This window comes from Amblyomma americanum, chromosome 5, assembly GCF_052857255.1.
Source record: "Amblyomma americanum isolate KBUSLIRL-KWMA chromosome 5, ASM5285725v1, whole genome shotgun sequence".
NCBI lineage: Eukaryota > Metazoa > Arthropoda > Arachnida > Ixodida > Ixodidae > Amblyomma > Amblyomma americanum.
Genome location: NC_135501.1, coordinates 193,604,268 through 193,629,063, shown reverse-complemented (window position 1 = coordinate 193,629,063; position 24,796 = coordinate 193,604,268). Strand labels below are relative to the sequence as shown.

The window sequence follows — 24,796 nt, the reverse complement described above, 5'->3', positions numbered from 1 at the left end:
ACGGTCTGAAAAAATGGAACCTCAAAACGAAGGTAGCGAAGCGGCGGAGACGAGCGCATCTGAGAAAGAATTTTTAAAATTTTTCGAAAGCGCTGCTACAGAGGACACCAAAGAAAGAAAACGAAGGACAAGCGCTTGTCCTTCGTTTCTTTCTCTTGGTGTCCTCTGTAGTAGCGCCTTTCGAAATTTTTAAAATGATGTACCAACTCGCTCAATTGTCCGTGTTACTGAGAAAGTATGCGCCAAGCTAGGAAGAAAAAATAAAGCGGCGAAGCAGTCTAGTTAGAAGCGAAGAGTAGCTTGTTGGGCCGGTTGGTGCATGGTACCAGGTAGAGAGACCAGCGGAACAGGACGCGTACACAACAAAAAGAAATGAGAACGGCGACGTTACGTCTGTGGGTTGCGTATTGAACTCCATACAATCAGGTAGGCAGGTAAAAACTTTATTGGTGAACCAAGTAAGGCAAGGCGTTAGGGGAGGTTTGGTTGGCTTGGTTCTTAATCCGGTTGGCGGCCATCAGTACATGAATTCTGGCGACCTTCTCCGCCCATTTTCACCAGCCTCTTCTGTGAGGCCGGCTCTGAGCTGGAGACGGCGATCTCCATCAAGTGTAAGAGCGCGCCCTCGGAGGCGCCAATGCGCGGTTAGTAGACACTGCTCCTTTTCCTGCATTTATTTGCCGGCAAGGTATTCCAATTCTTAGGCGTGAAACGGATGAAGTGCAATTTGGCAATCGGGTCTTGTGCGTGAACCTACCCCTAGCCGGCAAGTTAACTAGACCTGGTGCCAGGTAGAGAAACCACCGGAACAGGACGCGTCCACAAGAAAAGGAATTCACAAGGACGACGTCTTCCCACGTCGTCCTTGTGAATTCCTTGTGAAGATACACCATTAAAACTAAGCGGCGTGAAGTTCCTCTGCACTGTTGTGTCCGTCATGTCTTGTGGCTCCACAGTTGCCCGCTTTCACTCAACTTGTTTCCTGAATGAGTAGTTGCAACAACACGGTAACTTTCGTCTGAACAATGGAACCACAGGCAAATAATCAGGCGTCATAGGCCTCTAAAAGATACATTAACTGTTCACTGCTACTGGTGGACGAGGCTAAGAAAAGATGAAACGATGTCCTATAAACCCCCCTCCACTTCACCATCCAACTCCTCTACACTGCATCGCACACAAAACAGGGCCGTTTTCCTGCAACACATTTGCAGCTACGCATGAAATTTCGGTGACCTAAGGCACATTGATAGAGCTTATTTCAGATGCTAGAGCACTTTTTACGTTCATCAGGTGATTTTCTATTGAGCATCAAGCAAGGTCACTGATGGATATGCACCTTTTAGTGCCGAAATCTCAATTTTTTTTTTCGACAAAAAGTTTCGCGCACCAGACATGTCGGTCATTTCAAACATAGCTAGCAGTATCTCAGTGCCATCCACTGGGCTCTCTGTCGATTTGCAGATGCTATACTCATGGACGAGTGAATGCGACTGCCGCACTCCGCCCGCTGTCCCGTATTTCTCGACTCGGCGCGCACGCACGCACGCACGCACACACACACGCGCGCACACACACACACATGTTGCTGCTGCTGCTGCTGCTGCTGCTGCTGCTGCTGCTGCTACTACTACTACTACTACTACTACTACTACTACCATGATGCAGACGCCGCAAACTCCGCAAAAGCTTGCTTAATACAGCTATCACTCCACAACACCACCACCATCATAATCACACACACACACACACACACACACACACACACACACACACACACACACACACACACACACACACACACACACACACACACACACACACACACACACACACACACACACACACACACACACACACACACACACACACACACACACACTCTCCCTCTCTCTCTCTCTCTCTCTCTCTCTCTACTGCTGCTGCTGCTGCTGCTGCTACTACTACTACTACCACTACTACTACTACCATGACGCAGACGCCGCAAACTCCGCAAAAGTTTGCTTAATACAGCAATCACTCCACAATACCACCATCATCAAATCATCATTATCACCCCAGTGGCAGCCACGTCTACCGTTTACCGTTTCATACATCAGGTGAAGGGGTGTGAACTGTGTGAAAGTAGTTCGCATGAATACATAAAGGGGAGCAAGTTACTCCGCGCTCATTTTCTGTCCTAGTGGCCTAAGGCACGAGGAAGCGACAGCGTGTCGTCAGCACTGAGAGCGCATTTAATCTAGCTCATGACAGATTTATCATGTAATAAAACCTGCAGGCAAAGCATTTATTATTTTTCGCTCACCACAAGGAACGCACTACTTTTGCAAGCAGCGCAAACAAGAGCGCTAGCTTTGACAGGGTTACGCCTGATGTTTGAAACGGAGTAGGCATACAGCCGGACGAATGCCTCTCTGTCCTTTCCTTCTGTCCACCTGCTCCCTGTCCACTCCAGATCCCTCTCGCTTATCCCCCGAAGAGGTCTTATCTTTTTTCGCCACAGATGCTCCACTTCCGCCCCTGCTTTATCTCACGTCTATCGGTAAGCACCCATCGAGTACGCTTTCCGCTCGTCAATCTTGGGCGGATGTCTTAGGTTTCAGCTACACTGTCTCCACAAACGTCTTATCTTCGATCTACGCTCGTGTTTACTTGCACACGAGAGTAACGCTAATCTTTTCCTTTTCACACAGCTCCTTCATCTACTCCAAGTTTTGGCTCCCTCACGGAACACCCTAAGGTCAAGAAAGCCTTGCGGCGGGAACGAGAGGCTGGCGGCCGCAGCGTCACGATGGCCTCTTAACCCCGTGAACTTGCTGCGCCGTGTGCAACGTTTCCGGCTGCTGTCACGGCACTCGATGCTACACGAACTTATCGGTCACCCTGAGTATCTGGTGCAGCGAATCCATCCCATCAACTCAAAAGAGGATGATACAGCTCTGACGATGCGCTTGAATGGATATCCATGCGCTGGTTAGTGGACACCGAGGTCAACTGTGTCTATAATACTCTTGCGAAAGCACTACTTCACATGGTTCCAGCCAAAAAATCTTGTGTGAATCCTCGGAATAACTCGGGTGAGCTCGGGTTATGTCGGAGGAGCGTCGTGCAAGATGCAGCCAATGGGAGGACGCTCGCGTAAATACGGAGGAGCGTCGCGCCAGCTGTATCCAATGGGAGGGTGACCTGGACGTTGGCACCCTCAAGGTCCGTTGCTTTCGCAGCTTTCAAACAAGGGGTGCTTTCTCACCCCTTCTTTCACACGTCTACTCGATTTAACTACGGGACGGCGGAGGTGGCTTCCTGGCCCTACGGGGCTGGGATCTGGGGGGAGGGGGGGGGGGGGGGGGGGGGGGGGGGCTCCTTGTCACCGGGGGTATCTGTTGCTAAACCGTCGTCATCGCTTCAGATGGCGGGGTTGTTACGAATTGCGTCCTTTCTTTTAATCTTTCCTTCCTATCTCTTTCAACTCTCTGCAGTCTGCACGTGGCAGCGATTGTGGCTCAGCTTGAGCCAGTGGCCAGGCCCGTGCACTTTCCTTTTCGTTCTTCCTACAGTCGCAACAACAACAGCAAGAACAACAATTACGTTAAAACTCACGCTTTGTTTTTAACAAATTGATTTTATGACCCTTTTTAGCTGCGCTTATGTTTATCCGGCAGCAAAAGGTGCCTTTTTTCCTGATAAATTTTGATTTAAGCCTTTTCCTGCCCCCCGATTCAGTCATGGCGACAGGACTGAAAAGGACTCCGTGATCGTCATTTTTGAGGTGAATGGTGGTATAGCTCAGCCTCAGGGATCGGCGATTTGTCTTCACGCACTGCAGATTACTTTCAAAATTGGCCGACGATGGCGACACCTGCATAGAACTTTTTCTTGCCTTTTCCAGCCTATAAAAGTTCTGTTTTTCGGTTAGTAGGCTCTTTATTGTTCGAATGCGGTAATCTTCCGATACGAGCCAACTTCACTGTGTCCTCAGTGTCCCTTGATATTTCTCGTGATGAGAACAATACAACCATGCAACGCATGTGACTCTCGCACGTAAGAAGAGATTGATTGTAAAACATTTTATTCGCCGGGAAGAGCTTGGCAAGAGGTCGCGTTAAGTGGTCGAGAGTACATAGCCCTCGAAGACTTTGTCAGCCCACTCCACCGCCAAAACTTGCGTTCTGGGGTCAGAGCTAGCCAGCACGGTCTCCCACCGCTCGAGAGAAGGAGCTGTAACTAGATCACCCGGAGGTGGCTCTATTTTGCAGTCCCACAGGATGTGATCGTAGGTAGCACGTTGGCCACAGTGTTTGCAGTTTGGGTTGTAAAGATCTGGATAAATGTGCGCGAGGAGTGATGGGGTGCGTATCGATCTCGTCTGTAGACGACGCCACGTAACCTCTTGTTCTTTAGTAAGTCTTTTGTCTGGAGGGGGGAAAATTCTCCTCTCTAGTTTAAAATGATTGGTGAGATCATGATATGTGATCATTGAGTCCTTCGTGAAATTCAGGGAGCCAGACTCATCCACTGCCCGGTCGACGAAACCTCGGGCTTTATTGTGGGCTGCCTCGTTCCCCGGATTCCCCGAATGGGCTGGGACCCATATCAATTCGGAATAATTTGGTGAGAATTTGGTTGCGTTAAGGATTCTAAGGGAGGTGTTTGTAATTCGCCCTTTAGCGAAATTATTGATACCCATTTTGGAATCGCTGAGGATGATGCTCCCTTGGGTATGTGCTAGGGCGAGGGCTATAGCCGCCTCTTCTGCCGTTTCAGAGGATTTCGTTTTGATTGTCGCCGAGACGATGTGGTCACCATTCTCGTTCACAACCACAACTGCAAAGGCATTGGTATTTTTTGTATTCTGCCGCATCTACATAAAGTGTTGCAGCGCACTGTCTGTATTTCTTATGTAAGGCTTTGGCTCGTGCTTGTCTTCTACCCTCATGGTGTAAGGGGTGCATGTTTTTGGGGAGTGGTTTGATTAGTAGGGCCGTCCTATAGGCGCGGGGTAAGTCTACTTAGCATCGTTATTCGTAGGTTGAAAGTTAATTCCGAGCCTGGTAAGAATACTCCTGCCAGTTCTGGAATTGGCTAATCGCGCGGGTTTGAGCCATTAAAAGGGCTTCTTTCAGTTCATTGTAGGTGTTATGTATTCCTAACCTCATAAGCCTTTCGGTTGAGGCATTTAGTGGGAGTCCTAACGCAGCCTTATAGGCCTGCCGTATCATGCTATCCAATTTGTCCTTTTCTGCTTTCGAAAATTTCAGATAAGGGGTGGCATAGAGTATCCTGCTCAGCGCAAAGGCCTGCACTAGGCGGCATAAATCTCTTTCCCTCACCCCTTGTCTGCGGTTAGCTATGCGGCGGAGTAATCGCGCCGTCGCTTCTACCGTGCGTTTTAGCTTAGTGAGTGTGTCAGTATTTTTTCCATTTGTTTGTAAATACAACCCCAGTATTCTCATGGTCTGTACCTCTTTGACAGATCGTCCATTAACATAGACGTTTATTTGCGGGGGGGATGTCGTGGTACGCCTACCTCTTTGTTTACGACGGATCACGAAGAGTTCAGATTTTTGCTCAGAACAAGTGAGGACGGAATCCCATGCGCATGCCTCGGTGATGTCCACTGCTGCTTGGAGTGGTGTCTTCTATGTAGCCTTCGCATCCTTTGGTTACCCAAAGTGTGATGTCATCTGCATAGAACGTGTGATGTAGGTCTGGTATTTGTGCCAGTTTGGGGGAATTTTGATGAGGGAGAGGTTAAAAAAGGAAAGGGGACAGGACGGAGCCCTGTGGCGTTCCTTTACTTCCTAGTTTCATTGGGGCAGACTCTATTGTTCCGACCGTTATCACTGCTGTTCTGTTAGTGAGGGAGGATCGGATGTAGTTGTACGTCCTTTCTCCGGGGTTGATTTCTGACAAGTTTGTCAAGATGGCTTTGTGGGTGACGTTGTCGAAAGCTTTAACAAGGTCTAAACCCAATATTGCTTTCGTTCCTGTTCCCTCGTCACCTTCAATTATGTCCTTGTTAAGCTGCAAGAGAATGTCCTGGGTAGATAGTTGGGCCCTGAATCCTAACATTGTTTCAGGTAGGAGGTTCATGTCCTCCGCATAGTTTTGGAGCCTATTGAGGATGACATGCTCCATGAGTTTGCCTAGGCATGATGTTAATGAAATTGGGTGTACATTCTCAGTGCTGAGTTTCTTACCCGCTTTAGGAATAAAAGTGATTTTCGCGTGTTTCCACTCTGGTGGTATGTTGCCTGCATGCCAGTATTTGTTCATAAGGTCTGTAACCGCCGCGATCGACGTTGCGTCTAAGTTCCTGAGAGTCTTATTTGTTACTTTATCTGGTCCTGCCGCAGATGTTGTCCGCAGTTTTCCAATTGCGTACCAGACCTCTGCGTCTGTGATGTCTGCGTCTAAATTTGGATTAGGAGTCCCCCGGTAGTCTGGTTGTGTGGTACTATCATCCGTGTTTAGATAACGTTCTGCTAGCTCTTTGATTAGGTCTTCAGTTGTACCCTCATATTTATGTATGAGTCTGTACAGTTGACTTTGTTGCACGGGACGTGTTTGTTCTGGATCGAGCAGGTGTCTTAGAAGATGCCATGTCTTCTTATTTCCGAGCTGTCCATTGACGCTTTCACATATTTGGTTCCATTGTTGTGTTTGGAGAGTAAGTGTATGTTCCTCGATTCGCCTCTCGATTTCAGCGATCTTTTTGCGTAGTCGCTTGTTGTGTTTTTGCTGCTTCCAGCGTTTTTGGAGGCCTTTTTGTGCCTGCCACAGGTGTAACAGTTTTGAGTCTGCAATCTGCTCCTCCTTCTCAACTGGCACCACAACGCTAGTGGAGCTGACATCCTCATTCAGGGAGATAACCCGGTCGCTAAGGTTAGAGATCTCCTTTGGAGCTGTTTTGTCGCGAAGTTGCCTGAACTTGTCCCAATCCGTGGTTCGTATTTCTTTTGCTTTGTTTTTAAGTTTTGTCGTGGGGAAGGTGATGCTAAGGATGAAGTGATCACTACCAAGGTTTTGCCCGGTGTTGACCCACTTTGCGTCCTTGACGTTTTTAGAGAGGGATAAGTCTGGAGATGTGTCTACACATACACTGTTACCCATGCGTGTGTGGTCGCTCGGGTTGTTTAGAGTTGTGAGCCCTGGTGACTGTATGATTTGCCAGAGCAGGTTCCCTTTCGGAGTTGCTTTGGTATATCCCCATGCTGGGTGGTGAGCGTTGAAGTCTCCCACAATTAATAGTTGAGCCCTAGCAGCCAGCTTTACTGTGTTTATCAACAAGTGTGGAAGTCCATTGCCTTTGTTTCTGGGAGGGTTGTATACATTAAGGATGAAGAGATTTGAGCCTCCTTTTTGCCTTGGTACTATTTCAAGTAGGGTGTAATCTTCTTCCGAATCATTTATAAAATGTTGAATTGCGGTGATATTTCTATGCACCAGAGTGGCTGTGAAGGAGCCGGCTGCGTTACTAGTATCATAATGAGGTGGCAGATATGCTTTATAGCCTGGCAGTGTAGCCCTGCCGCTAGCTTCTTGCAATGCAATCACGTCTGGGGTTGGAACAGACGGTGCTTGTTGGATGTGGAGCTGCAAGTGGGCCCGCTTGCGGCGGAAGCCTCTGCAGTTCCATTGCCAAATTTCAAATTTTTGGCGTGGTGCCATGTTGGGTTATAGATGGTTGTGGCGTCGTGGACAGATCCAAGGTGCGGGGGTAAGAAGAGATGAACCAGAACTGACAGCGTGATCCCTAACCTTGCGCGGGGGATCTACTGATAAATAATACTCTGAAGTGCGCATACTTACGAGGGTGTTCACCCAACTATAAGGGTCACCCAACTACGTCACCCGACTACCAGTGTTGGGTGGCATGCCAACAAAAATTATTGCAGAGATTTTCGGTGTAGGAAACATTTACGCGTCTATGAGCCAGATTAGAACAAAATTGGGATTTGTCCGAAAACTAAACTACATCGAGTTTTAAAAAAAACGACAGAACCTCGCCCCAAAACACGACAGAATGTTCTGATGTTTTGTCGCAACGACCGATGTTTCTGAAGTATTGTAGTATTTTTCTGTAGTAGTGTAGCAGTTTCTGGAATTTCTGCCACTATGACAAGGGGCAGCACAATACTGAAGAAAACTGTACTGTTTCTACCGAGTTCATCGTCAAAATGCTACACAAAATCTTTTGCGGAGACAGACAATTGGCTTGTGGTGTTTTTTGACAAGGCGGCATCGTGATATCACTGCGACATTAGCACAGAACGGTCAGGGAGACGTGCAGACGGCACAGTCACGTGGCAGCGGTTTCGACGCCTGCGCCGCACGTGAACCTGTCGGATTGTATCGGATCACGCCTGTGCACATCCGCATCGATGACAACTAATCAGCAGATAGAGCGCGCAATCTACAAACAACGCCTAATCTGTCACCGTTATCGAAGCGCCATCAGACTAGCAGGCATTTGCTCTCCCCATCCACGTTGTTTACTATTTCCTGCCCCTATCAAACGCCAGGCGACATTGCGGTAAACGTTGGAGTGCACTTGACCCACTGGACTCGGGTGGACGTTATCAAGGCTCAGCCACGCACTGAGATAACGGGTTTCGTGAACCTAGAAAGAAGGGCGGTTTCTCTCAAAGGACGCAGCGTTTTCCGGGGAGAGTTTGGAGCAGCGCCATTAGCGACGGCGCGGAGGGGGGGGGGGGTAAAGGGGGGAGGGGGGAGAGAGAGAGAGAGAGACGACAGCGCCATTCGCAACGGCGGGGGCGGAAGCGAGACGCCACAGTGGCTGGAGGTCGAAGTACAGGACAAGTTTGGCGCATCGCCGAGAGGCGGGCGGGACGCGCTTGCAGCAATCGGGCATGGGTTCTGAAGGGTCGTCAAAAGAGACTCCTTTGTTTTGCGCTGAGGAGAACCGTGTGGCGTGAGGGGAGAGGACGACCGAGACTCTCTGACAGTGAGCTGCTGAGTCCGGCATACGGATTATCCAGGAGTGCGGCGAGGCCTGCGTGCTGGGGGTCGGGGAGTAAGGTCTCTTTTCTTATAGAAATAAAAGTTGTTCAGTAAAAAAAAATAGCGGCGAAACAGAGACAACACTTATAAAAACGGTCTATAGACAGTCTATAGACTTCTTACAGACTCTATTTCCATCCTATAGATATTTCTTTTTGTCTACTCATAACCTATAAACTGTCTATAAAAAAAGCATACAAAAACTCTATGGCCATAAATCTATATATTGTTTAAGATGGTCTGTATGATTTGTATTGCCTATAGACTGCTCTCTAGGCTTCGTCTATAGTTAGTCTATAGACTTTATAGACAGAAGTCAATGGACAGTCTATAAACTGTCTAAAGAAGTTTTTGTAAGGGAAGCGCGGTATAAAGGGTTCTCACTCATGGCTTCAGCGCCAACATGCAAATACGTCCATTTTCTTTTTGGTTTAAAAAGTAGTGCCCCCCCCCCCCCCCTTCCAAATGCTTCAGCCTTGATGATAAATGAATAAAAAATAAATAAGCAAGAAGACATACTGTTGTGTAACAGCAGCACTTTATGCAATATCACCAGTGAGGTAAAGCTGTATACTGACGCATACCCAACAACTATGGACAAAAGCATTTTGTCTATGTCAACCTGCGTAAATATGGATGGAGTTACCCGCCGCGGTGGGTCAGTGGTTAAGGCGCTCGTATACTGATCCGGAGTACCCAGGGTCGAACCAGACCGCGGCGGCATCGCAAAAAGGTGCCTATGTGCTCTGCGATGTTAATGCACGTTAAAGATCCCTAAGTGGTCGAACTTATTCCGGAGACCTTGAGCTTTGTCATGAGATGATGTGGCAACATCACTTACAGAGATATCGCAATAACCTCCCAGTGACTCTAATCACCTTCTCCCAGCGGCGCCCGTTTGGTGAAGGTGACAGGACGATCACTGTTGCTTACAGGATGACAGATCGTCGAGTTTCTCCGTTGCCTGAGTCAAATTTGTTAAACATAGCACGGTACGAAGCTATGCTCAATCTCCGGGTCGCTGCCTCTTTCTACTTCAACTTGACAATTATCTCCGATGTTCTCAATGCCGCCTGATAATATTCACGACTGTTTATCAACGCCCTCGCGTAGTCTTATCTTCGCAAGGCGTGCATTTTCAGTGCTTATTCGCAGTTTACTGAGAAGGTGAAGCTGTTTTATCGAACACTGCCCTCACGTCCAAGCCCTCACTGTACCGGTGTTCACGGTGCGGGAGCACTTGCCTTGAGTTGCACGGACAGCCGCTTATTTACTCAATCTTTTGTTGACCTATTTCTCGCGTCTAATGATACGCAAGTGCGTACGATTACGACATTAATAACTCCGCTTAGCGACATATATGCCGTTTATATATAAACGAACGGGCTTGCAGTACAGTTAACACTGCAGCACTGTTTTGAAATTACCATCTAGACTGTAAGTGTGCAAGTCATTCTGTTCACTCATACGTTTTTGAACTGCTCTTATAGCAGTGAAAACAAAAATTTCGCTAGAGTTTTGCATGTTTTGCATGCCTGCGCATGGAACTTCTGACGGTAATCATAAACATGTAAACATGAACTACCTAACGTTCAAGAAGCGATAATAATAATAATAATAATAATAATAATAATAATAATAATAATAATAATAATAATAATAATAATAATAATAATAATAATAATAATAATAATAATAATAATAATATTAATAATAATAATAATAATAATAATTGGTTTGGGGTAGAGGAAATGGCGCAGTATCTGTCTCATATATCGTTGGACACCTGAACGAACCGCGCCGTAAGGGAAGGGATAAGGGAGGGAGTGAAAGAAGAAAGGAAGAAGTAGGTGCCGTAGTGGAGGGCTCCGGAATAATTTCGACCACCTGGGGATCTTTAACGTGCACCGACATCGCACAGCACACGGGCGCCTTAGCGTTTTTCCTCCATAAAAACGCAGCCGCCGCGGTCGGGTTCGAAACGCGGACGGAGAATTTTTTAGAAGTCCGTCCCCTTTTATACCAAATAAATCAGTACCCCTCATTTGCGTACTTTGGTGGATCAATCTCCGCACTTTCGCCTACTGGTAAAGTGCGCACGGCTAACGGCATCTTAAAAAAAGTGAAGAGAATTCCGCGACCTATACCGTCGACGCAAATACTACACCGGCGGAATTCCCTTAGAAGGAAAAGCCAACGTTGCGTGACGCCCTTGGTTCCGGTCTTCGCTCTGGTGAGACTGTAGCGGGAGCGAGCACGAGGCAAGAAAATTACAGAGCACATATCTACCTCTTCATCACAGACACCTGGTTGACTGCGTAAGTTGCTGGCCGAGCGAAACAATGTCCGTCATGACAACCCTTAGAAAATATTCTTTAGAGAGTCTATACACTATCCATAGACTTCTGTCTATAAAGTCTATAGACTGTCTATAGTCGAAGCCTAGAGAACAGTATATAGGCAACACAAATCCTATAGACAGTCTATAGACAATCTATAGATTTATGGCCATACACTTTTAGTAGACTTTCGTCTACAAACTGTCTATAGCTATGATTAGACACAAAGAAATATCTATAGGAATTAAGGCAACAGAGTCTATAGAAGTGTGTAGACTGTCTATAGACCATTTTTATTAGGGTGACTACGTCAGTCCTGTCAATGTGTGAAAGTTTTTCAATCCTGCAAAATTACGAAACTCTTAGGTCAAAATCCGACGGGTATGACGAGCGGCCGGTTGCTGGAGTTGAGCATACAGAACTTTTGGACGCAGCCATATTTCCACTGGGATGTGCCAGCAGCGTTCTGATTGGCGGATTTCACACAGGCATCTACTGCGCATGCGCAGCACAGTCCGAGACTCACGCGCGCTAAGTTGAAGCTGTAAACAGTGTATACGCTATAAAACGTGGTGAGTTGAATATCTGTGCCATCTTGCAACTTTTGTTTTTGTATCGTGACCTTGTTTTGTCTACCTCTGATTAAGTTCGTCCCAAAGCCGCAAGAGGCGTGACAGTCGGCTCCGCTTCGTGTTGTGGACCAATCAGAGAGCTGGATTTACTGAGGTAGAACCGACCATTACATTGAAACCTTACAACAATGGCACACATTTCAACAATGATACTTTTTGCTTTGGTCCAACGTTAATTCATTGTTCTTAATGTGCTTTTTTTCAAACGTTTCTGAAACGTTATTACAAATAAACGTTATAAAACCTTCTATAAATATTTGAACAACATGCACGCAACATTTTCTAAAATGGTTAAGTAACCCTGCAAGACCATGCAAACCCGCTTGTGGAGGTACACAACCACTTTGCTGCGACGAACAACTAGACCGATGCTTGAGCTCCACAATACAGAGCGACAAATACAACTCATAGACTCATATCCGAGGAGATAACATGCATGTGACACACTTATATAGCCGTTATTAAAAGGTGCCTCACGAGTAACAGTAGTGAATGCGTAATAAGCAGTTTTATAACAAAACAATGAGGCCGTGCGTGCAATCTATGGCAGGCAGAATCTAAGAAATTTCGTTGCAAAGTACTGCTAGTTGAAGAACATCATTACTATAAGCAAAGTGGGAAAAGTTCTGGGATGCCATTCGTGAATATTTATAATGCTACAGAGCTTGATCTAAACATTGTAATAACATTTAGGTCACACCATTACAAAAATGTTGATGTAATAGTAACGACTAACTACTGATTATGATAAGGCATGCAACGTTGTTTTGTTAATTTTTAACATTATAACATTTAGAAGCCAGCATTAGCATTATTATTACTGTGGATGTTAATCTAATATGTACAAATACAATACAGAACATTATTTATTAATTGTTAATAGTAACATAACGTTCCTGTAACGTAATATAGCGATCAAAATATTACGCGACGCATATGTTCTCAGGAAAAAACTTTCGTTGTGGTCTACCTCGTGGCTCAGTAGCGTGGAATTGTTGCCAGCAAATAGAGCATGCGTGTACCTTCAGGCTTTGACGCATTTCAGGGGACTGGATTACATGAATGCTCTGAAATAATTATTTTTCCGCACACTCGTGTCCCCGTAAACTTTTTATCGCCATAGTACGTAACTGCGCCTCATACAACAATTTTATAACATTATTGTAATGTTCGGTGCTGCCTGCGCAGATGCACGGGCCCCATGGCGAGTTTCACAACCCGAGCTCTACCGTCACTCTGGAGGTTATTGCCGGATGCAGGATCACGCTTACAGCAAGATAATAAAGACGTCGCAAACGTAACATGACCGCACCATATGGGAAAACTATATATACAGAATAATGTACCGTGAAGCCTCGATGTCAAGAGTGCTCGAAGGACAAAGTCGGATAGCCTTCATGCGAGGGAACTATTTTTTATCTTTTTTACATGACGAAATCCGTGAGCATTATAATTATGTCCACCGATAAAAACAAGGAAAGAGCTGCGTAGAGTTACCCGGAAACGAAGCCCTGCTGCGGTTTCCTGAATGTGGGTAAATAAAGAAAAAAAACAGAAAGGAAAAAAGACGCACATTTCCGTAACGTGGCGAAGTGACGAGCTTAAAAGAATTTATTTCGGCCTCGAAGTCAAAACCTGTCGCGCACGCGAAGCCAGGTAAGAATAACAACTTCTTAAGCGCAAGCAGCATCTACCGAGAGGCAGTAAAGGGGCCAGTGAATAACAGCAAACGACTGGTTTCGCCCATTAACGTTTGGGTGATGCCTTGCTAGCAGATGTATATGCATCGAATTGATCGCCAACAGCGGTTAAGTGCGGTTCGGAGTGGTCTAGTGTTCTGGCAGATGGGCAGACCGGTTTTCATGCCAGCTGCGGCCGATTACAAGGCTGGCGAAAACGAACAGCGCTTAGTTGAAAGCGACCGTTGAAGGGGGGGGGGGGGGGTGATCTTCTTAATTGTTAGGTATGATAACTTCCCCAAGTTTTATCGACACTTATTCGTCCGCTCGGATAGACTTATTGCGCTCACTGCCATGTGCAGCATTCTTGGAAAAAAGTTTTGAATAGTGGAATATTGTAGGGCACCGTTATAGAAATATTGAAGGCAATAGTCCATTGTTCCGATGAGTAGCAAGATCTTACTTTTAAAGTTTTCCCGCCGCTCGCATCGAGCAGTTAAAACTGCCATAAAAAACCAACGCCGAACGTTTTAGATAATAGCAAAAACGTAAATAGCAAAAAATGCAAGCCTGCCGAGGGGAGATCTGCGGATATATTGATTGTCATAGTTTAATATTACAACATATGAAAAAAATTTAAAAATGCTTTTGTCCAAAACTGCTGGGTATGAGCAATAAAAACTTTCGAACTTTGCCGCATGACAGGCAGGATTCAACAGGCGGCACGTTGAGGCCCCTATGTTTTTTCCTACTTCAACGTTGCCATAGGTCTCAATGAACAAGCACACTTGCGTTTAGGAGTCATATACCTAAAACTCGTTGAAGAAGCGTTAAGTACTGGTGTATAACATAATATATAGCAGATACTGGAACGTTATCAACATTATTATGAACATCAATAGCATTGCTTGTTTCATACATTACTCAGCGGTTTTGTCCCTTTTTCCATCTCTGACTATTCTGTACTGTTTTCATACTATTCTTTGCGAATGTAACTGTTTTCTTGCATTTTTGCCACCTTACCAATGGTGCGGTCGTATTTCATCATCATCATCATCATCATCATCATCATCATCATCATCATCATCATCATCATCATCATCATCATCATCAGCCTTACTACACCCACTGCAGGGCAAAGGCCTCTCCCATGTCTCTCCAATTAACCCTATCCTTTGCCAGCTGCACCCACCCTTTGCCTGCAAACTTCTTAATCTCATCCGCCCACCTAAATTTCTGCCGCCCCCTGCTACGCTTACTTTCTCTTGGAATCCACTCCGTTACCCTTAAGGACCAGCGGTTATCTTGCCTTCGCATTACATGCCCTGCCCAAGCCCATTTCTTTCTCTTGATTTCCACTAGGATGTCATTAACCCGTGTTTGTTCCCTCACCCACTCTGCCCGCTTCCGATCTCTTAACGTTACACCTATCATTTTTCTTTCCATGGTTCGCTGCGTTGTCCTTAACTTAAGCTGAACTCTTTTCGTTAGCCTCCACGTTTCTGCCCCGTAGGTGAGTACCGGTAAGATTATGCTGTTGTACACTTTCCTCTTGAGGGAAATTGGTAAACTGCCATTCATGGTCTGAGAGAACCTGCCATATGGGCTCCACCACATTCTTATCCTTCTAGTTATCTCCCTCTCATGATCCGGATCAGCTGTCACTACCTGCCCTAAGTAGACGTATTCCGTCACTATTTCTAGGCTCTCGCTGCCAATTGTAAACTGTTGTTCCCTTGCTAGGCTGTTGAACATTACCTTGGTTTTCTGCATGTTAATTTTTAGACCCATCGATCTGCTCTGCCTGTCTAACTCATTGATCATGATTTGCAGTTCACCTCCTGAGTGACTCAGCAAGGCAATGTCATCAGCAAATCGCAGATTATTTAGGTATTCTCCATTTATTCTTATTCCCAACTCTTGCTCTTTTGTTCCATTTTTTCTGTATTTTCCCGCCTAACTAGTGTCTAGGCCTTGCTTACTGTTGCATTTTTATCTGTATTTTCCCGCCTAACTAGTGTCTAGGCCTTGCTTACTGTTGTATTTTTCTCTGTATTTTCCCGCCTAACTAGTGTCTAGGCCTTGCTTACTGTTGCATTTTTATCTGTATTTTCCCGCCTAACTAATGTCTAGGCCTTGCTTACTGTTGTATTTTTCTCTGTATTTTCCCGCCTAACTACTGTCTAGGCCTTGCTTACTGTATCACTACGCTGAATTCCTTTACCACTATGTTTGCTGTATCATTATTTTCATCTGCATGTTTGCTGCCAGCCGTCTGCTCCGATGTGTAATGGGGCGGTTGGGCCTCGCCACGAGTGACAACCAAGTCTCCTCCAGCCTCTCCCCGCGGACACCGTGCAATGTCCGAAATAAATTGATTGCTTGATTTACAGTCACGAAACTCGTAACGGGAAACGGCAGACTGGCACCGAAGAGAGTATGTCAGGAATTCCAACAGCGTTGTGTCTAAGGAAGACAGGAAAGGAATCTGCGAGGCGCGTCACTATCACCACTGATGCGTTCCCTCGGGTTCCCTCTTTCGTCTGCCAGGAGTGTCCTTGGAGGGGGGGGGGCACAAAGCCAGATATAGCCGGAGACAGTCTGCTCGTGCGGTTGGACGCGAATGCTCGCCCCTTGTCTTCGTGGAAGATGCCGGGCTTCGCGGCAATAGGCACATATCTTTATACGCCAGCGCCGCGCAAGTGCTGCCGATTGCTTTGCAAGGCCAAAACCGCCTGCCAGACGGCAAACAACACAGCCACGAACGCGGCCACTACGCGCTTGAAGGGACCGTGAAATGGTTTTCATGGTCATATTCTAATGCAATAAATCTGTAGAGGTCGTCTTTTTGAGTACTCGAGTCAAATTTAAAAAGCGTGAACTCAATACTTTTAAAATCATTTTTTAAAAACATTTCTGCCCGCAATGGATTAGGGCGACACCTCACAGTTCGTTCTTAGCCGCCTCTATCCTCCTCTGACGTAGAGAGGAGAATCCGGGAGAGCCTCCTAATTGCTGAGAGTGCCCAAGTGAGGTGGGAGGGACCGGGAGAGGCGAGGCATAGTCCCGACTGCCCCCCCCCCCCCCCTTTTTTTTTCTTTTTGAAAGGGAAAGCTTCACTACACTAGGTAAAGCAGTCGTCGCGTAGGCCGGAGAATGACCTTGAACGACCTTCAGCCCAACCAAGTTAGCCGTGTATGACCATAAGTGGGACAGTTACGGTGTCGAACAGCAAATTTCCGGGGATTTTGATATTTAAAGAAGTACCGAAAGAGGAATAGGGGCATACGTTCTTGCGGATATCGATGAAATGTACACTACGTTGAAATGTAGCCATGCGTACGCAACGCTTATGAACAAGCAAAGACTTTTCGAACATACTGGCGCTAAATCTTGGAATGAATACCATTTGGATTTTTAAAAAAAATCAGAAACGAAACCTTGAGCAATCTGTAAGAATTATTTTCTGACCTTTATTAAAAAATATGAAATTACAAGCCGTGCAACCTTCTCAGACGAAAATCCATCAATCACCGCATACATGTCAAGCCTTCCAACAACAGATACATTCCTTCAGAACTGCACTGTAGTTTAGCTTTCTTTCGTGCCTTTGTGTATTTTGCTCCATTTTTTTTTTGCGACAATTTACGTCATTATATGTATTTCATCTGTCCTGCGCGATGATCGCTAGTGAGATGTAAGTCGATAAATTTTCTTAAGTGCACTCTCATCAATGCTTGTTTGTGCTCACACTTTATGGCCAGCTTGGACCCATCACTAGCCTATGGCAGCGAGTCCCAATAGGTGACGTTTCTCTTATACAGCACATATTGAATAAAACAGGAAACAATCGTTTTTAAGGGACGTTCAAACACTGGTTCGATCACTCTTGCCCACACGATTCGATTGTAAGATTCAGAAATAAGTTTTTATGCGAAAAAAAACTAGAACACCCTTTCCTCGCAACAATTTTTTTTACAGCACGTCCAAAACAAACTCTTCAGCGTTCGCATTAAGAAAAGTTTAGTAAAACCCCATTCATGCCTAAAGCTGAAATTTCCTCGTGACACTCTCCTCGTGGGTGCAGGCTGCTCTTATTCATAAGTCCCAGCTTATGCGGAGGCTCTAACCTCGATAAGTCTAACCTCGGTAAGTCTAGTTGCCATGCGCGTTCATCAACACCTGTAGCTTCCGTAAGGACGGCTGCGACTTGCATATTGTGGCGGGTTATGGATCGGGCCGCTGTAGGGGGTTCGTTTCACGGCAGGGGTTCACACGTCTTTAGATGACCCTGGTTTTGCGTTGAAGTCGAAGTTTATTTCTCACTCTTAGTAGTACAGGTATCACTGGGAGAGAGAAGACGCAGGGAAAAGAGCTGCTTGAATGCAGCTTAAGAGGCACCCTACGCCCACATTGCTGAGGCTAGGCATTGCCTCAGTTGTTTACTAGACAGCTACAGGTGAGGCAGTCGAAAAACAAATAAACTAAAGTATCAATATGAATGAAATATTTACAGTAGCATTTAAACATTTAGGATCACAGTCTCAACAAAAAGTGATATATATACTCAAAACAAAAGCATCACATCATCCTAGTGTACAACATAAGCAGAATTCACCCGCGTTATAGTTTTGTTCACAGTTCAGAGCAAGTTCTAGCAAAACATCTTTAAAAAGGAACAAAATGGTTTTGAGGCTCTTCACTGTGATATCTCTTAGCGACATGTTGTTATTTTCTATAATGTTCAGGTAATTTGACAGAATAAAAGACAATGACTGCACATCGTATTTGGTGCGACAAAAAGGCAATGACCAGGGAAAATGATAGCGGGTATCATAGACGGTTGAATAGCGATATATTTCTAGAAGCGAGAGAGTGGTTTCATTGTTAGTAATAACCGCAGTTTTGTACATTGATAGCAATCTGAAATCTCACTGTCTCGTTGCTCCAACGGGGAAAGTACACCACGCATGCCCCATAATGTTTTTAGTCAATTACTACTAATGCCTCTTGATGAGCCTGGGAATGCGCCGACGTGACCGCAGTTCCTTTGTCAAGAACTTCGACTTTCTCTAAGGTTATCGCCTAGTCACTGCCTCTTTCTTAACACCCCCCCCCCCCTTCCCTCGTCTCCCCCTCTCCTCAGATCCGACTTGGCAGTTGCGACGAACAGAAAGAAAACAGGAGCTTGTGCCAAGTCTTCCGTCGCTTGCTTGTAGCCGTCACGGTGAGCAATCAAGGCGACGTCTGTTGCGCAAGCACTCTTGCTCTTATGTGCAAGTACATGCAGCTCTTGTGCGTCAAATTCACCATGCGTACTAGGTGCTGCATGCAATATGTGTGTCGTATAGAAAGTCCTAGGCAATAACGAAGTATCATATCCATCATTCCCGAGGCAGCACCACGACTGTCAAAAAGTCGAGAAGATGCCGTTCACCTCAGATCAAGAACATTGGATTGAGCACACACACACAAGTCGCGTTGAGAATGAGTTACACGACAGAGCTGCAGAAAAGAGCTCTCGTAAGACAGTTCATAAACTCTTTTAGGACGGTTGTAGTTGATCTATGTTAAACAACGGCAGGGCTGACCAATCAGTTTCAGGAATAATCAGACCGCGTTGCACGTCTGATTTTTGTATTGCGGAATTGCGGTTGGCTTCTGCAACCCCTGTCCAACTTATTTCCTGATCTTTAGTAACATTCTATATCTCGCAGCACCGAGCACTCACTTTCCGACTGTTGAGCCACGGACCGCGTAGGCGGGCAAGCGTAACAGCGCATTGGAGAAGACAGCTGTCCTAATACTAATACTCAACGCGAGCCACGTACTATACAGGCCATTACCCAATAATTCTGGACAAAAGCATTTTTGAACGGGACAGTTTGTGAATGCGATTTTTTATATATTGTAAGATTTCATCATAACAATTAATACTCTCGCAGATGTCCCGTCGGCAGACTTGCATTTTTTCGCTATTCATGTTTTTGCTATCGTCAAAAGCTTTTTCCGTTATTTTTCTATGTTCGAGCAGTTAGCTCGATGCGAGAGATGGAAAAACTTTAAAGGAAAGATTTTGCTACACATCGGAGCAATGAACAACGGCCTTCAATATTTCCATAGTAGCACCTAACAACTGTCCAATATTCAAAACTTTTGTCCATGAATTTTGGACATTGGGAGAGCAAATGGACCATGAAAGTGACAACACTTTTACTGCACTACAACAGGCGCTTTCAACCATGCTTAGCATTCCATGGCAGAACAGATCGACCGTTACTGCTCTGACCGGTTTCAAGAAATAAAAAAAAAATAATCCCCTTGGTCTATTCACATTTCCTGCCGTCAGTACATCATGGTCAGAGCACGCTGATAGAAATATCCGAGCATTACTCACCGCGTAGCTGTCTTCTCCGGGCGTTCGAACTGCGCACTTCGACTTCGGCCCCGCCTCTGCGGTAACAGCCCTTCCGCCGTCGACAGGCGCGCGCGCGAGCACGTGTGTTGGTGTATGTTCAGGCTGCCGAGCCAGCCGTGCCTCGCAGCCCACGTGACGAACGCCGCCCGCTGCGCGAATACCACGTTTCTACGGCGCCGCCGCGCGCTTCGGGGGCGTCTGGCTTTAGGGCGCTTGTCGTGAGCGTATGCGCGCGGGAGAGGGTCTGGCCGTCGCTCTGGAAGGGGAAAGGGGGCGCAGACCGAAGGCCCTTGCTCCAGCGGCCGCGATACGCCCTCGCACAACTACTGGGGCTTTTTAGCAACGACGCCTGCTGTCGACGGACGCGAAAGCTGCCGAACGGACGGAAGCTGTGTCACGGCTGTGTTGTCATGTGACGTTTAGATGTTTTTTTTTCGCTTGTTCTAGTAGGCGCAGGCTCCCGACGTGCAAGTTGCTCCGCGGGCGTGCGACGCCGCCTCGTGGGCCTCGGGTTAAACTTGTGACTAGAGCGTGAACTCCCCTTTCGCGGTTGTTTTCAAGTATTTTGGTTCGGGCTAGTTGGTTATATATGTGGTTTTTTGGGGCCTATTCTTCCTTTCTTCTTTCACTCCTTCCTATATTCCTTCCCTTACGGCGCGGTTCGGGTGTCCAAAGATATATGAGACAGATACTGCGCCATTTCCTTTCCCCCCAAAAAAACAATTATTATTATTGGGGAAAGGAAATGGCGCAGTATCTGTCTCATATATCGTTGGGCACCCGAACCGCGCCGGAAGGGAAGGGATAAAGGAGGGAGTGAAAGAAGAAAGAGGTGCCGTAGTGGAGGGCTCCGGAATAATTTCGACCACCTGGGGATCTTTAGCGTGCACTGACACCATCGCACAGCACACGGGCGCCTTAGCGTTTTCATAGCTGTAGTTGATGTGAGGGCGGTGCGAAAGGAACAAGGATGACGCCTGTCCTCTGGTCTTCTTGTGCCTATCTTGTCCTCGTAAATTTCGCGCCATCCTGACATCAACTGCAGTTGTTTTCAAATGCTACCGAATGTAGCGCGTTTATACTACAGTCGTGCGCTGAATCATAGACATCTTGAAATGCATCTTGAAACTTATGTGTAAAAGTGTTGTGCCTTGAGAACATCAACCAACTAGCTCCTAAACAAACGCTGTTGAAAATTTAAGCAGTGCTAAAAAAAAAAACGAAGGTGAAGAAAAAAGACACAAACGGCAGGACATGCCCTGCATATTGTACGACATAATGTAACGCATAAATGAACAGTATAAGTATTACGAATCCCCCTTCCACAAACGCGAGAACAGGGACTGTTCAGTACATGGAAGAGCCCAAACGGGGAATAGACTTCATAATGTGCTCCCATCCAGCCACTGTGGAGGACGTTGAGGTGTTGGGCAAAGTAAAGCTTTAGATACGGTTCATCAGGCTAGTTTTTGCTCAGTTGACTGCACGAAAGCTCTAATATTTAAAAAAAAAACACTGACAAAGGGACGATAGACACCCAGTGGCAGGTTTTTCCTTGAACCGCTATTGACGCCTAATGAGCAGATGGCGGTAGCCCACTGATTCGGTTTACGCAGCGCCTAAAGATCACGATTCTTGCTGAATGGCATTGGTTGGTGCGGCACCTGGGGCACGTCAGAGGTACTGTCGCGACACGCTGTTGAAACTTTTGAGTGAACTTTTCGTTTGCCGCAGTTTGAAAACGACTGTGTGACAATTTTTTTTAAAGTTGTATGTCTTACGACTTTTTCGCATCAGTCACGAAATTTTGAGAGAAATTTGAAAGAACTGAAGAAAAGAGCGCTACGGAAGACGAGACAAGAGAAGGACAAACACCAGCGCTGACTAACAACCAAATGATTTGTCGCTACAGGTGTGGTAGCATATAAATGAAATGGCATGAGTATAAACGCAAGAACAAAAAAAAAACACGAGAGAAAGATACCGCACAACCACACAACCCGATTGAAAACAAGCCGTGTCACTGATTAAGATACGCATGTTCCTTAGGTAATAGATTTGTCGACGGGCTGCTGATACAGGTGTCACCTATAGCTTTTGTATATGGCAGGCCTCCGAAATGAGCCTCGAGGTCTCATCTTTATATGGGGCGATGATAGTGGTCCGATTGAGATGCACTTCGCAATATTGACACTCTGGGCAATGCAATGCAAGATGGTATCTGAGTGACCTGTTCTCGATATCGTTGGCGTGTTCGCGTAGACGTGGGATGTGCAAAATAATCTATTCTGATAACGCTCTGACCTTTAAAAGAGCGTCAAAAGACATTGAAGCGATGTTTCGGGCATCGAGGGAAACAGAGGTCCAGGCATATCTCAGCGAACACCGAATGTCCTGGAGATTCATTGTGGAAAGAGCGGCCTGGTGGGGCGGCTTCTGGGAAAGAATGGTTCGGACCGTGAAAACGTGCCTTCGCAAAACACTCGGCAGAAGCAGCCTGGATTTCGACAGCCTCCACACAGTTCTCACAGAGGTCGAGGCGGTCGTAAATTCCCGTCCCCTCACATATGTCCACTCGGATGCGGGGGAGCCTGCTCCTCTAACACCCGCTCATTTCCTTGTTGGACGACGGCTAACAGCTTTGCCGCCCACGACTGCGGCCACTTCTGCGAAGTCGACGCGTGGAACGCTGCAAGGAAAATGGAAGTACCGCGTCGCACTTGTGGATTTGTTTTGGAAACGGTGGAGGCGGGAGTGTCTCTTAGAACTGAGGTCCGCTCATTTCACCAGGCCTACACAGCAGCGAAGCATACAGGAAGGCGCTATTGTGCTGCTCGGCGACGAACGGACGCCCCGCCAGATGTGGCCGATGGCGAGAGTCAAGGAGACCTTCCCAGGAAGGGACGGTAATGTGCGCGCTTGCAAGATTTTGCTCCCAAACAGAGGGGAGATGCGTCGACCAGTGCAAGCCCTTTTCCCTCTCGAACTTCAAGGTTAAGACGTGTCACACAGTGCACAATGAGCCGAAATAGCTCATTGCGGGGGAGGATGTGGAAAATAGGAGACGGCCCCGAAGGGACGGAACGGGAAGACGCTCAACGTGGGGCAACGCGACACCCGCCCTCGCGCCGGGTCTGACCAAGGTCACAAGTGGCTCTCTCTCTATCTCTCTTTCTCCCGACTGCCCGAGGCCAACCGCTCGAGATGCCTTCTTTTCTCCCCTTCACACTGTTCCCTTTTGTATTCATGTGTTCTGTGTCAAACTTCGACCCGTGTAAATAAAGTCAGTGTGAAAGTGAAAGCCACCGAGAGAGCGTCGTCTTTGTGAGGCTCCCGCGCGCGGCCCCGCCGCCCGAACGAGTCTTACGCGCAGTTTGGCTTTAATTAGTGCGGCTCAGTCGTTACTTGCCGGGGTGTCAACGGTCGCAGTTACTAAAGTTCAGAAGAAATAACAGCACGCGCGTAGCTGTGCCAGCTTTCGTGGAGCAGAAAACACGAGTGGAACGCCGTGCCGATTCGCCACCTTTTGTACATTGCGCGTAACCCTGTGGACATACGGTACCACTTCTGGTTTTACGGTTTTCTTTCTTGGCTCAGACGACTTCTGAAACATGGCACATTTGATTTTCCCTAGGAGGGCTTCAGCAACTGCAGTGATGGCCGAGCATGGGAACCCGGTCGAAACCAACCGATCAACTTGCTTATCAAAACTCACCTGCATGGCATGGTGACATGACTTCACGAGAGCAGACTCGAGGCAGAGGTTAGCAATGGCGCGTTTTACAGTTTTTGAATGAGGCGAGGTATAAGGCAGCAGCTCCTTCTATGCTCGAGGTGAGTATCGCCAGCACACATGATGCTCGCCGAGGGTAAGATTCAGATCTAATAACGGCAAACATCCCCGCAAAGGGAGTTCGTGAGTGAAAAAACAATCCCGCCCCTCTTCTTGAGCACAGTTTTAGCCAACTTTTTGCAATGGGGAACCTGCGCTGTCAAGGTGGCACTGCAATTGTTCTATTCGGTGGCTCAAAACTGCTTTTGCCAGCCGCTTGGGCCGCTGCAAACGCGAGAACACATTCTGCGCGATTAGATACCCGCGTTTGGCTGACAGAATTCATTGCCTAGCTTGTCTCGGCGTAGCCCAGATAGCTGACGCACGGCACGTGCGCCTTCGACAGAGCGCGGAGGCTCACACCAATAAGCGCCTGAAGGTGGCGCGGAAAAGTACTAAGGGTACTACCCAAAACTGCTTGCTCTTCTCGCTAGGCAGTGTGTTATGGCGCTGTAATCGGCACCGCAAACTTCAGCGCAAGTTCCCCATACCGTGCACCGTGTTAACGCTACCGTTACCGGACTACCGGGATCCCGCCCACCGCCAGTCCACCCGCACTGATTGGTCGCGATGCGGCAGGTGCCCGCGCAGCTGCCCGGTACCTGGCGCCATCTGGCGCCCCCAACGTGGCTTGCGCATGCGCACTGACAGCGTGCTGGCTCCCGGCACACCGGTAACGGTACCGGTAACACGGAACACGGTATGCTAAAGGTGTCTATTTTCTTCACCGACTCCTCTGCGTTGGCCGCGGTTTGCCGAGCATCGGCCTGTGTGAACGATCTGCGCGATCCGCCCGCGTGGACTTTCTACAAAGCCCATCTACGACTTCTACCTGCGTGGACGTCCTCCTAGGACTGCGAATCATTCTTTTC

General features: G+C 47.1%; 1 protein-coding gene across 1 annotated transcript in view; it reads right to left on the bottom strand.

The window, feature by feature from the left end:
• Positions 1–20,478, bottom strand: part of LOC144133289 (long-chain-fatty-acid--CoA ligase 4-like) — a 38,714-nt gene extending 18,236 nt beyond the window's left edge. The window contains exon 1 of the mRNA XM_077666266.1: positions 20,072–20,478. The gene's annotated coding sequence lies outside the window, so the exon portion shown is untranslated. The remainder of the gene's footprint in view (positions 1–20,071) is intronic.
• Between the last annotated feature and the right edge of the window lie 4,318 nt (positions 20,479–24,796).